Raw genomic sequence first — 12103 nt, 5'->3', positions numbered from 1 at the left:
ACCCCGACGGGGATCGGGGAAGTAAACGGATCTCAACGCAAATCTCGCAACTGCTACATCGGAGGAGCGCAGATGGTGTGCAAGGGAAAAGGAAGGCCAATAGGCATCCCCAAGCAGGCAATGGCGATCAGTAGGATTGAGCCACAGCCCAACCCAATAGAAGATAACATGGATCATTGCATCCAAGAGTGCCCTCACAGTGGGCTAGTTGAGGACTTGTTTGAGGTGTCAGTCGATCAAAATGAGTTGACCCGAGTGTTGAGAATAAGGAGTAATCGCAACCCTTAGCTCACCAAAAACCTAACAAGCTTCCTCAGAGAGAATGTCAATGTTTTTGCATGGACTCATACTGACATGATTGGGATCAGCCCGAATGTCATATGTCATGTACTAAACATTGACAGTGCGGTCAAGCCGGTTCGCTAGAAGAGAAGAGCAATGGACCCTAAACTCTATGTTGCCTTGAAAACTTAGGTAGATAAGATTTTTTTGAACAGGTCCATTCGAGAAGCGCTTTACTCGAGCTGGGTTGCAAATCAATTCTTGGTAAAGAAGCCCTATGGCAAGTGGCAAACCTGTGTCGACTTCAACTACCTCAACAAAGCCTATCCGAAGGACAACTTTCCATTGCCAAGGATCGACCAGCTCATCAATGCCACCTCTAGGTATGAGCTACTGAGTTTTATGGACGCCTATTTGGGATATAATCAGATCCTAATATACGCATCAGACGAAGAGCTTATCTCATTTGTTACAGATCGGGGACTGTATTGTTACAAGGTCATGCCTTTCGGCCTAAAAAACACTAGGGTAACTTACCAGCAGCTAGTTAATCGTATGTTTTTTGAGCAGATTAGAAAGTCGATGGAAGCCTATGTTGATGACATGTTGGTCAAGTCGCATGTTGCCTCAGATCACATAGCGCATCTCGCTGAGATGTTCGATATACTCTGAAGGTACAAGATAAAGCTCAATCCTTTTAAATGTTCTTTCAGAGTATCCTCAAGAAAGTTTCTAAGGTATATGGTTAACTAGAAGAGAATCAAAATCAACCTTGAGAAGATCCAAGCTCTCCTTGATATGAAAAGCCTAACCAATCGAAAACAGGTTCAAAGCTTGAATGAGAGAATAACAGCGCTCAGTCACTTCATATCGAGAGTAACAGATCGTTGCTTGTCATTTTTTAATATACGTAAGGCCAACAAAAAGATCGAGTGGACTCCAGAGTGTGAGCAGGCTTTTCAGAGCATAAAAGAACATCTCGAAAAGCCACCTCTCTTGTCCAAGCCTCTTCCCAAGGAAATTTTACTCCTGTACCTATCCATCTCTCAGCATGCGGTCAGCGTAGCTTTCATTCAAGAAGAGGGCAGAGTTCAATGTCCAGTGTAGTACGCGAGCAAATGACTACTGGACGCCAAGATGCGGTATCTTGAAATGGAGCGATAAGCTTATGCCCTGTTGATCGCCTCCAAGAAGTTGTGACCCTACATCTATGCCTACATAATCCATGTTTTAACCAACTACCCGCTCAGGCAAGTTCTATAGAAGCCAGAAACTTTGGGTAAGTTACTTAAATGGACAATGGAACTGAGTCAGTTTGATTTGCATTACAGATTGAAAGTATCCATCAAAGGGCAAGCTGTTGTCAATTTCATTTCGGAATTCTTGTATCAGCTGAATCAAGAATCTGAGCAGCAAGCCAACGAAGTCATCCAGGAAATTGTTTAGAACTTATCTACTTGGAGCCTCTATGTCGATGGTTCCTTGAACAGGAAAAGAGCTGGGGCAGGTCTTCTCCTCCTCAGTCTCGAAGGGACTCGCATCCATGAAATTCTTCGATTTGGGTTCCAAGCTATGAACAATGAGGCCGAATATGAAGCGCTGCTCGCTGGTCTGTGATTAGCGAGAGAAATGGAATCAAACGCGATTATTATTTACATCGATTCCCAACTGGTTGTTAATCAGATCTTGGGAGAATATCAGGCCGAGGAAGAGAACATGATCAACTATCTGAAGAAAGCTAAGGCCGCACTCGAGTCTTTCAAGCACTTCATGATTAAGCAAATTCCCAAAGACAGTAACTCTATGGCGGACACCTTGGCAAAAATAGCCTCGTCGTTAGACTCAGATGTGTCAAAAAGGATTCCAGTTTGGTACATAGAGATTCCTAGTATCAGCTCACTCGAGCAGACCGTAGCTACAACATAGTCAATTTCTTGGATGACTCCAATGATTTAGTATCTCTGATATGAGACTCTGCCCAGTGACAAGACTGAGACAAAAATCTTGCGCACCAGAGCTACTTGTTACATGCTCATCGGAGATCAATTGTACAAGCGAGGGTTTAGTGCTCCTCTCCTCCGATGTGTAACCGACAAAGAAACATACTATATTATGAGGGAGATACATGAAAGGATCTGTGGTAATCATACTGTCGTACAATCCCTCGCTAACAAAATTGTCTGCTAAAGGTACTATTGGCCTCTACTTTTTAGAGGACACTTTCAATTTTGTGAAAAAGTGTGACAAGTGCCAGCGGTTCGCGAGCATCCCGCGAGCTCCTTCCCATTAGTTGACAATAATGATCAGCCCTTGGCCATTCTCCATGTGGGGAATTGATCTTATTGGGCCCATGCCAGCCGAAAAGAAGGGTGTCAAGTATGCTGTGGTCGTGGTAGATTACTTCACCAAATAGGTCGAGGCTGAACCATTGGTCGCGATCACTACCGAGAAGCTCAAAGATTTCGTCTTCAAGAATATAGTGTGCCGCTACGGAATTCCTCATACACTTATCTCTGATAATGGGAAGCAGTTCGACAATGAGGAATTCAAGTAGTTTTACGATGAGCTGGGGATCCATAAAAAGTTCACTTCAATTGCAAGACCGCAAGCCAACGGTCAGGCTAAAGTTGTCAACAAAACCATTAAGCACACTCTGAAGGCCAAGCTTGGTGTTGCCAAGGGTAATTAGGTCGATGACCTCCCAGAAGTTCTATGGGCATATAGAACAACTCCGAGAACCTCTACTTTAGAAACGCTGTTCTCACTAGCATATGGCTGTGAGGCTATGATCCCAGTGGAAGTAGGGACTGGTTCACTTTGAAGAGACCTATTTAATGAAACAGACAATGAAACACTTCTACGTGCAAGTCTGGACCTAGTTGAAGAAAACTATGACAAGACTCGGTTAAGGATAACATCCTACCAGCAGCGTGTGAAAATGTTCTTTGACTCTAAGGTCAAGAGAAGAGACTTTCAGGTTAGTAACCTAGTTATGAAAGAAGTCCTTCTTGGAACAAGGGAACCGAGTGCGGGGGTACTGGGACCTAATTGGGAAGGTCTATACCGCATCGCCAAGGTAATACGAATAGGAAGATATCACCTTAAGAGGCTTGATGGTTCCGAAGTACCGTGAGCATGGAATGCTGAGCATCTTCACCCCTATTACCAATAATTCCAAACTCGCTCTTAATTTTCCATTTCTTTTACTTGTAAAGTTTTCCTTGTAACCTTTATAAATAAGATCATTCCTCTTTGTCTTGAACAAATATGTCTTATATGATCTTGTTCGTTACAATGTTTTACAAGTTTCCTATTCGGATATGTAACATTAGTCTTGTGAAGTACTCAAAATTAGAAGTGCTATCACAAATAGCTAAAAATACTTCTTTTATACATGTAATTTGAATAAGTACAGTGGGCAGCCAAAAAGGATAAGTAATAAAAAGAAAGAGTCAAAAGAAAAGCTGTGCAGAAGCAGAAGAAGCGATCACTGGTTTCCACATCCAAGCCCTATGGGCGCGACCTCTGTATCCCCCAGTTGGTCGCCGACCATCTGATCAGATACTAGGTCCTCAGGGACGTATTCCTCTGGCTGGTCATCATCTGAAAAATGCTCTTGTCCTTTTTCCTCTTCGGCCTCATCATCAACTTGGGCCATGGAAGCAAAGATGTCCTGATATTTGATTAGGAGGTCGGAGAGGTCCATCCCCGGATTCCTTGGTTGCAAGCTGTAGATGGCCTGAATCGCCCAGTCAGTGGCCTTCCTCTCGAGTTCAAGGTTCTGTTGCTTCATTTGATCATTCAATGAAGCGACTCGCCCTTAGAAAAACTCGAGGTCCATTTCCAATGTTCTCTTTTGCTTCTCAGAATTTTCCTATAGTCGAGCACTCTCTTCCTCTACCTTCATGGCTCGCTTAAAGTTTACCTTTAGCTCCTGCTCTTTCTCGCCACACTCTTTAGTGAGTCTGGCCATTGTCATTTGGAGCTCTTTGTTCTCCTGGTCTCTCTTCTCGAGCTCAGCCTTCTAGAACTCCACTGTGTGGAGGGAAGAGTTTCTTTCCATCAAGTATTGATTCGCCTGGATGTGATATGCCTTTGCCTCTATGTCCAGAGCCGCGAAGTCCTCTTTCAACTTGGCATTCTCATCCCTCAGCTCGTGGAACCCCCCAACAGAGTCTAGATTGGTCTTTTATTGGGCCATATGCTAGGCAAGCAGATATTACATGAGGAAAGAAACAAGAGTTAACCTACATTTTTCCGAAAGTCATAAAGGATAACAAAATCAACTTATATTGGGAAGTCCTCGACAAGAACGAGCTACTTTACCTGGCTTTGCAGCTAAAGCGCTATAGCCATCAGGTCCGTGGGTCAGGAAGCCATGAACTCCTCAAAAGCTACAGCCAGTTGGCGCTTCAGCAGGGTATACACCACTGGCTGCAGGTGTTCCAGGAGTTGCCTCATGGAGTCCAGCACAGGCATGTTTGCCCCCAAAGGAACTAGTATCTCGTCGGCCCGTTGCTTGCCCGCACTCCTTCGGGCAACCGTGACCTCACCCTCTCCTTTACGCGAGCTCTCTAGGATTACTAAAATGCCAGGCACGTGCCTCGAGGGCACTCCCAAGTGGAAAGCTTGGTAAGGCTGCGATCTCCCAGGCTGCACCCCTAAGCCCTCTGGCTCGGACTTCGATTCTTTAGCCTACAACTGCTTCCTTTTCTTAGTTTTTTGGCCTATGATTTTTTGCTTATGGACGCGAGCAGCTGTGGGCCGAGAAGCTTCCCCTTGTCGTTCTTAGGGTGTTCGTGCACCAATCTATATCCCTCCAGCGGGGGTATCGCCAGGGATGGCCTTAGCTGGCTCAGTCAGGGCAACCCAGGGAAATGCAAACCCCCTGGTCCTCGTTGGCCTTGGAATTCTGGGTGGCATGGTCACTACATGAAAGCATGTTAGCAAAAAGGCCACTACAAGCAAAAGAAAGAGGTTCTAAGTGTGACGATGCTTACGGACTAAGGGTTCCAGGGATGCTTCAAGGTTAAAAAAACTATATTTTCTCAAGTTAGTAGTAGTCACGAGCAGTCTCGCATCGCGACTTTGCTCAAGTAGATTACCGAATGCCACAATTGGATTGAAATCAGTCAGAGTCATTAATCTTCTCATCTTATTTCCTGCTATGGGACGGAAAAGTTCGTTAGAAAACAAAAACTAAAGGAAAAGGAACAGTTCGCAAATTGAAAGAAAGGAAAACCTACTCGGTTCCCAAAACTAGCAGACGCCATTATACTTAAAAAAGAAAAATTTGGTTTCATAGGGACCGACGCTACTGGGGTAACCAAATATTCCTCCCTCAATCGTAGATTGCTTCAATAGGTAAAAAATAATCTTTATCCTTGCTCTTCTTTAGATAGTAAGAGCATGCGAACTCTAGCGTTGTCAGGTTGCCAAAGCCATTCTCGCCACATGCGTTAGACATAGCAACAACTATCATATATGCATTGGACACCAATTGCAATGGCGCGACCTCGAAGTGGTCGAGGATTGATCAAAGGAAGGGGTGAAAAGGTATCAATGCCCCACATTTAAAGATCGCCTCCGAGATCGCGGCCATTTCCTCTGGGGGATTTCGAGCTGTATATGTCATGCGCTGATAGACATCCACGCTACTGGTCCACTACCTTCTGTATCTCATCTTGGGTGGCCATTGCGAGCTCGTCCCCTCGGCTGCTCTAGTCGCTGAGGCATCCATTGCTCCTAAAGTCTGAAAAAGGGGCGACATGCAGAGATAACTCAGTCTTTGTACAGTGTTATGTACGATGATGTAGAAGAGAAAAAGAAGCCCTAATGTGCCTTCCTTAAACCCTAGAAAAACCTTAAAAACCCTTGGAAATAAATCCCCAAGGATTCGTGAGTTCTCACTCTTTATAAAGACAAAACCTCTCTTCTCACTACTGTCCAGAAATATGCATCATAAAAGCTTACCAGACAGTTCATACCAGCCATTATCGCAAAAGTCAAGCAACCAGCAAAATAATAAAAGAAAATGAAGGAGAAATCCTCCTTACCTTTTGGCTGCAGGGAATGAACTTCCTGTCATAATGGAGAGTGCGCATCAACTGGAAAAAGGGCACATCGATTTCGTGAGGGTTTTGCTTTTTCTCTAAAAATATGAGTTCTGTGACAAAACTTGAGGCGAGCCTGGGGTTTTATAGGGGGAAAAGCGATGATTGGTTTCCCTAGGCAAGTGACGCTTGGGCGGGATACATTTCTTACCATTGATTACGACCACGTGTTGTTAATTTATGAGAAGAAGTAACCGCCATGTTTTGAGAGTGCCAATCGATGCTTCCCTCCATTAGAGCAACCAAGCGACAGCTTGATTATCTCCTCCACATTAAATGCGCCCTCATCCGCATTTAATGCTCTGAAAGAGAATGTTGTTTCAGCATGGCCTGCATTTAATGCGCATGGCTGGCACTTATTGCGCAATAGACACGTCTATCAAAATAAGAATTGTTTTATTGACCAGACTAGTTGTCAAGCATAACGGATTACATCTAAATATGTCGTTTGGGTAAAACACTCTTTGCCATGTATTGGTTTCGAGATGAAGTAATTCCTTGCTCTCGGTAAAAATGTGCTAAGTATTCTCAGGTCGCGAGTTGCGGATGAGATTCAAAGCATGTCAGTGTGGCACTGAGTGGGGTTTGACCCAAGTCGTTGAGCCAGTGGGAGAAGGCCACCTCAGGTCGCTGGTGCTATTCTTAGAGGTATATGCTACAACCTCCTTACAGCTCGGTCAAGCTCGACCAAACGTCATTCGGGACAAGTCAAGTCGTGGCATAATCATGAAGTTCTCAGGTTCAATCCTTAAACCTTAAAAACTAGGGGGCTTCTATTATGCCTAAAAAGTTAGGGCTGACATGGACTATCATCAGCAAGAGCCAGTCAGAATTCAGGGAGGCTTTGTACCATCTAGACGTTGCCACGTCGTGCAATGACGGAAGATGTATGGTTCTTGTCAGTGTAGTAGGTGAATGCCAAGCTTGCGAGTGGCTAGGGATCGTCCACCTGCCTAAGCCCTGCGTAATTTGAGGATATCTCTCGTGCAAACAACCAATGGGATGCAAGGAAGGACTTGCACGACACCTACCCACTTGTAGACTTGTAATCATCACCTTGAATTCTCCTACTATAAATAGAGGACTCCTCTCTCATTTACGTGATTGGCTTATCCTAGTCTAAAACAGCATACACATACTCTCTTTCTCTGTGTCTATATCCTCTCTAGATTGTAACTTAGCTCGCTACATGCGACCTGATTGTAACCATCTATTAATACAATCACAATGGACATAGGAATCGCTTTTGAGCATCCAAACCACTTTAAAAATCGTCTTTTATTCACTCTCTTGCTACACATTTCTATATCACTTGTAACTTCTAAGTCCGCTTAGCATTTTACACATGTGAGTCATTGGTGTCAAAATCGATCATCAACATTTTGTAATCTTTATAAACAAAAGATTGGAAACAAGAGGGGACCAACTAACTCTACACCAAACACAACCTAATACCAAAAGAAAGGATAACCACATGACCTCTAGACATGCCACAGGAGAGCACAAAGCATCCAAAAGGAACAAGCTACACAAAGTTGAGATCCAAAACAAAAACAAAACAATCCTACCACAGGACATACCACAGGTTAGGAACAATGCTAGCCAAAAAAAAAAAAAAAAAAAAAAAAAAGAAGGAAAATACAAAGAACTCAACCCAAACTTCTCATCTGCATCCAAGAATTTCGGCTGATCCAGGAAAGCTCAAGCAACAAGAGTGTGATCAAAGGAATAGACTTAAACAATCTCCCCTAGGAAGGCCCCAAGAGTCCAGTAATCTCCTATTACTAAATTAAGGAGGCCTTGAAGTTTTTAAGATCTGTAGCTCTTTCTCTCACAATGCACTTGATAGAATCAATAATAGAACGAATATCCGTACATCTCCCCCAAAACATCGTACTATTTCTCTTCGTCCAAACCCAATACACTGTAGCTCCTAAACAAAGTTTTTTTCCCTTCCATCGTTTTGCAAGATATAAGATATAATCATGGCAAGGTCTTACTAAATACCCAAAATGAGATAACTCAAAAATACTACACGATACGGAGTGAATAAATGGACAAGCAAAGAAAAGGTGATTTAAGGATTCCTACCCTATATTACAAAAACAACAATTAGCATTAGAAGTAACACCATACCTCATGAGATTATCCTTAGTGGGGAGTCTCGCTTGTAATGTCATCCAAACAATCATAGCATGCCGGGGAATAGAATTATGAAACCATACTAGGTCACTCTAATCCACTCTCCGTTTCCCCTCTCTAATAACCTTCCAAGCTAATTTAATTGAAAAACAACCCCAAGAAGATGGGAGCTATGGTGGCAAATTCTTGGGCTTTTATGGGCATGACAAATTCAGTATTACCCTTTTAACATCCCTCCAACATAATAGGTAAATCTTTCACATTCACCCAAAATTTATAATAATAATAATAATAATAATAATAAAAAAGTTGCCAAATTTTCTTATTCAACAAACAAAATTCATAACAGACATTCTTATCATTCAGCCTATATCAAACAAGATCATATTCGTAATCCAACCACAATCATCAAATTTAGCATCTTAAGAAAACTGAAATAAAAAAATGATAGAAAATTTGTTTGCAGACAGTGCAGTGGCCATGGCAACCATTGGAGTTCTCATGTCGCCGCGTGGGAGCTTCGCGGCGGCTAAATGTGGCCGCGGCCAAGACTCCTGTAGTGGATGTGCGGTTTTTTCCCACATCTTTTCTAAGTGGCATGTTTTGCTTGTACAGATTTGTCAGACTATGGAGAAAGAATTGGTTATTCCAATGGGTGATATCTTCATGGATTTTGTCAAAACCAATAGTAAACCAATGCCCCATTAACAGCATCGGTAAGATCCTCCAACGATAATTGGCAGTATGAGCTATTAAATTAGTCAATACATTATGGGATTTTTATGTTTTACACTATGCAGATTGCACAAGTCCAACGTGCCAAGCTGATTAATGGGCGTCATGTGGTTGTCAAAATTCAACATCCGGGCATCAAGACTGACACGACCCGCCTTGACCCTCCCTACCCCATAAGCTCCGGGCGCACCTATGAGACTCGGGCGGTCGAGACGTGCCGTGTGGGAATCTAAAAACCTGTATTCTAAATACGTTTTCATAAAAACATTTGCTTGGACTCGTTTTGAAAGCATAAACACATAAGATATATATATATACACATTTGAAAATCTGAAAGCTAACTTGTACGTTCATAAAATCCAAAAACGGATGGTATCAGATATTCATATCTTTTATAATCAACACAGGAGATAAACATAAGGATAAAACATAATTCGGTAGCGTTAACAAGCATGACATTTTTACACACATGATGAGTCAATGACGTAAGGGCCCAACCTCGAGAGGAATCACTCCTAAGCACGACTCTTCCTGTGAACCTGGGAAAAAAGGTCTAAAAAGGGGTGAGCTGAAATACTCAGTGAGTGGGGGATTGGGGAGAGTTTGCAAAACATTCTTCAACAATAGTCATGGCATGCAATAGTTCTTATGAAATCCTGAAAACAACATGATTCTATGAACATGATATGGTGGTAGCTAATCATCCTGTATGCATGCATAACTCATTTCTAATCGTTCTAAGTATTATAATATGATCAATGAAACTGACAACAATTTTTGAATCCTAGCTCATCACTAAATATTGAAAACTCTTTTATGAGAACTTAAAGAATAGCTGTAAATGCTCATGCTTCTAAAGACAATGTTTTCTATAAATCATGCTACAAACATCAAATGTTTCATATAACTAATGTAAACTATCCATCATATACTGAAAACTGAAACTATTAACTGATACTGAAAACTGTAGGCTGGTATCTGAAAACTTTAAACAGATATCCTGTTTCGAAAAAGTAAACTGATACTGTAGCTTTTACTGTTACTAAAAACTATAAGCTAATATCTTATTTCGAAAACCGGGGCTAATACTGAAGGCTCTCTTAATATTTTGAAAACTCATATTGAGACTATCGCTCATAACTGATACTCAAAACTGAATGTGATTTTGAACATTCTAAAACTGATTATGATATTAATAACAGAAAACCCTCACTGCAACTAGTACCTTGGGGGAAAAATCTCGATACCTGGTGAGCATCCCACACACAGGCAGAGCTGGGAAAAACATCTCAATACCCAGCAAGATCTATCATCGCGCGGGCAGAGCCTGAAGAAAACCATCTCAATACCTGGCGGACAAGCTCAACGCCCAGGCAGAGCACTAAATATCTCAATATGCATGCGTAGAGCCTGAAGACCAAATATCTCAATACCCAGCGGAAACCTGCATCGCGTGGGCAGAGCCTGAAAACTGGGGGATGGGTACTTCGTAGGGTGGTTTTAGCACCATAACAATCTCATGCATAATCTCAAGTAACATGTAAGTGAAGAGCATATTACGTATGTGCTTAATCATCATACAAATATCAGTTTTAAAAGTCAAAACTCATATAACACATTATAATTATAATTAAACCCAAGAGCAAAATAATAATAATAATATATGAATATTTCCTATAAGGATAAGACATGCCAACATGTAAGATTTCATGGAAAATAGGGGGATATCCTTACATCTGCCCCAAAACATCCTACTATTTCTCTCCCTCCAAACCCAATACACCGTAGCTCCCAAACAAAGCTTTTTTCCCTTCCATCTTCTAGCAAGATAGAAGATCTAATCATGGCAAGGTCTTACTAAATACCCAAAATGAGATAACTCAAAAATACTACACGATACGAGTGAATAAATGGACAAGCAAAGAAAAGGTGATCTAAGGATTCCTGCCCCATATTACAAAAACAACAATTAGCATTAGAAGTAACATCATACCTCATGAGACTATCCTTAGTGGGGAGTCTCAATTTTAATGCCATCCAAACAATCATAGCATGCCGGGGAATAGAATTATGAAACCATACTAGGTCACTCTAATCCACTCTCCGTTTCCTCCCTCAAATAACCTTCCAAGCTAATTTAATTGAAAAACAACCCCAAGAAGATGGGAGCTATGGTGGCAAATTCTTGGGCTTTTATGGGCATGACAAATTCAGTATTACCCTTTTAACATCCCTCCAACATAATAGGTAAATCTTTCACATTCACCCAAAATTTATAATAATAATAATAATAATAATAATAAAAAAGTTGCCAAATTTTCTTATTCAACAAACAAAATTCATAACAGACATTCTTATCATTCAGCCTATATCAAACAAGATCATATTCGTAATCCAACCACAATCATCAAATTTAACGCGTCTTAAGAAAACTGAAATAAAAAAATGAGAGAAAATTGGTTTGCAGACAGTGCAGTGGCCATGGCAACCATTGGAGTTCTCATGTCGCCGCGTGGGAGCTTCGCGGCGGCTAAATGTGGCCGCGGCCAAGACTCCTGTAGTAGATGTGCGGTTTTTTCCCACATCTTTTCTAAGTGGTATGTTTTGCTTGTACAGATTTGTCAGACTATGGAGAAAGAATTGGATATTCCAATGGGTGATATCTTCATGGATTTTGTCAAAACCAATAGTAAACCAATGCCCCATTAACAGCATCGGTAAGATCCTCCAACTATAATTGGCAGTATGAGCTGTTAAATTAGTCAATACATTATGTGATTTTTATGTTTTACGCTATGCAGATTGCACAAGTCCACCGTGCCAAGCTGATT

Source organism: Pistacia vera, unplaced genomic scaffold, assembly GCF_008641045.1.
Source record: "Pistacia vera cultivar Batoury unplaced genomic scaffold, PisVer_v2 Contig457, whole genome shotgun sequence".
Lineage (NCBI taxonomy): Eukaryota > Viridiplantae > Streptophyta > Magnoliopsida > Sapindales > Anacardiaceae > Pistacia > Pistacia vera.
The sequence above is the reverse complement of the archived record's forward strand: the minus strand, read 5'-3'. Positions refer to the sequence as shown.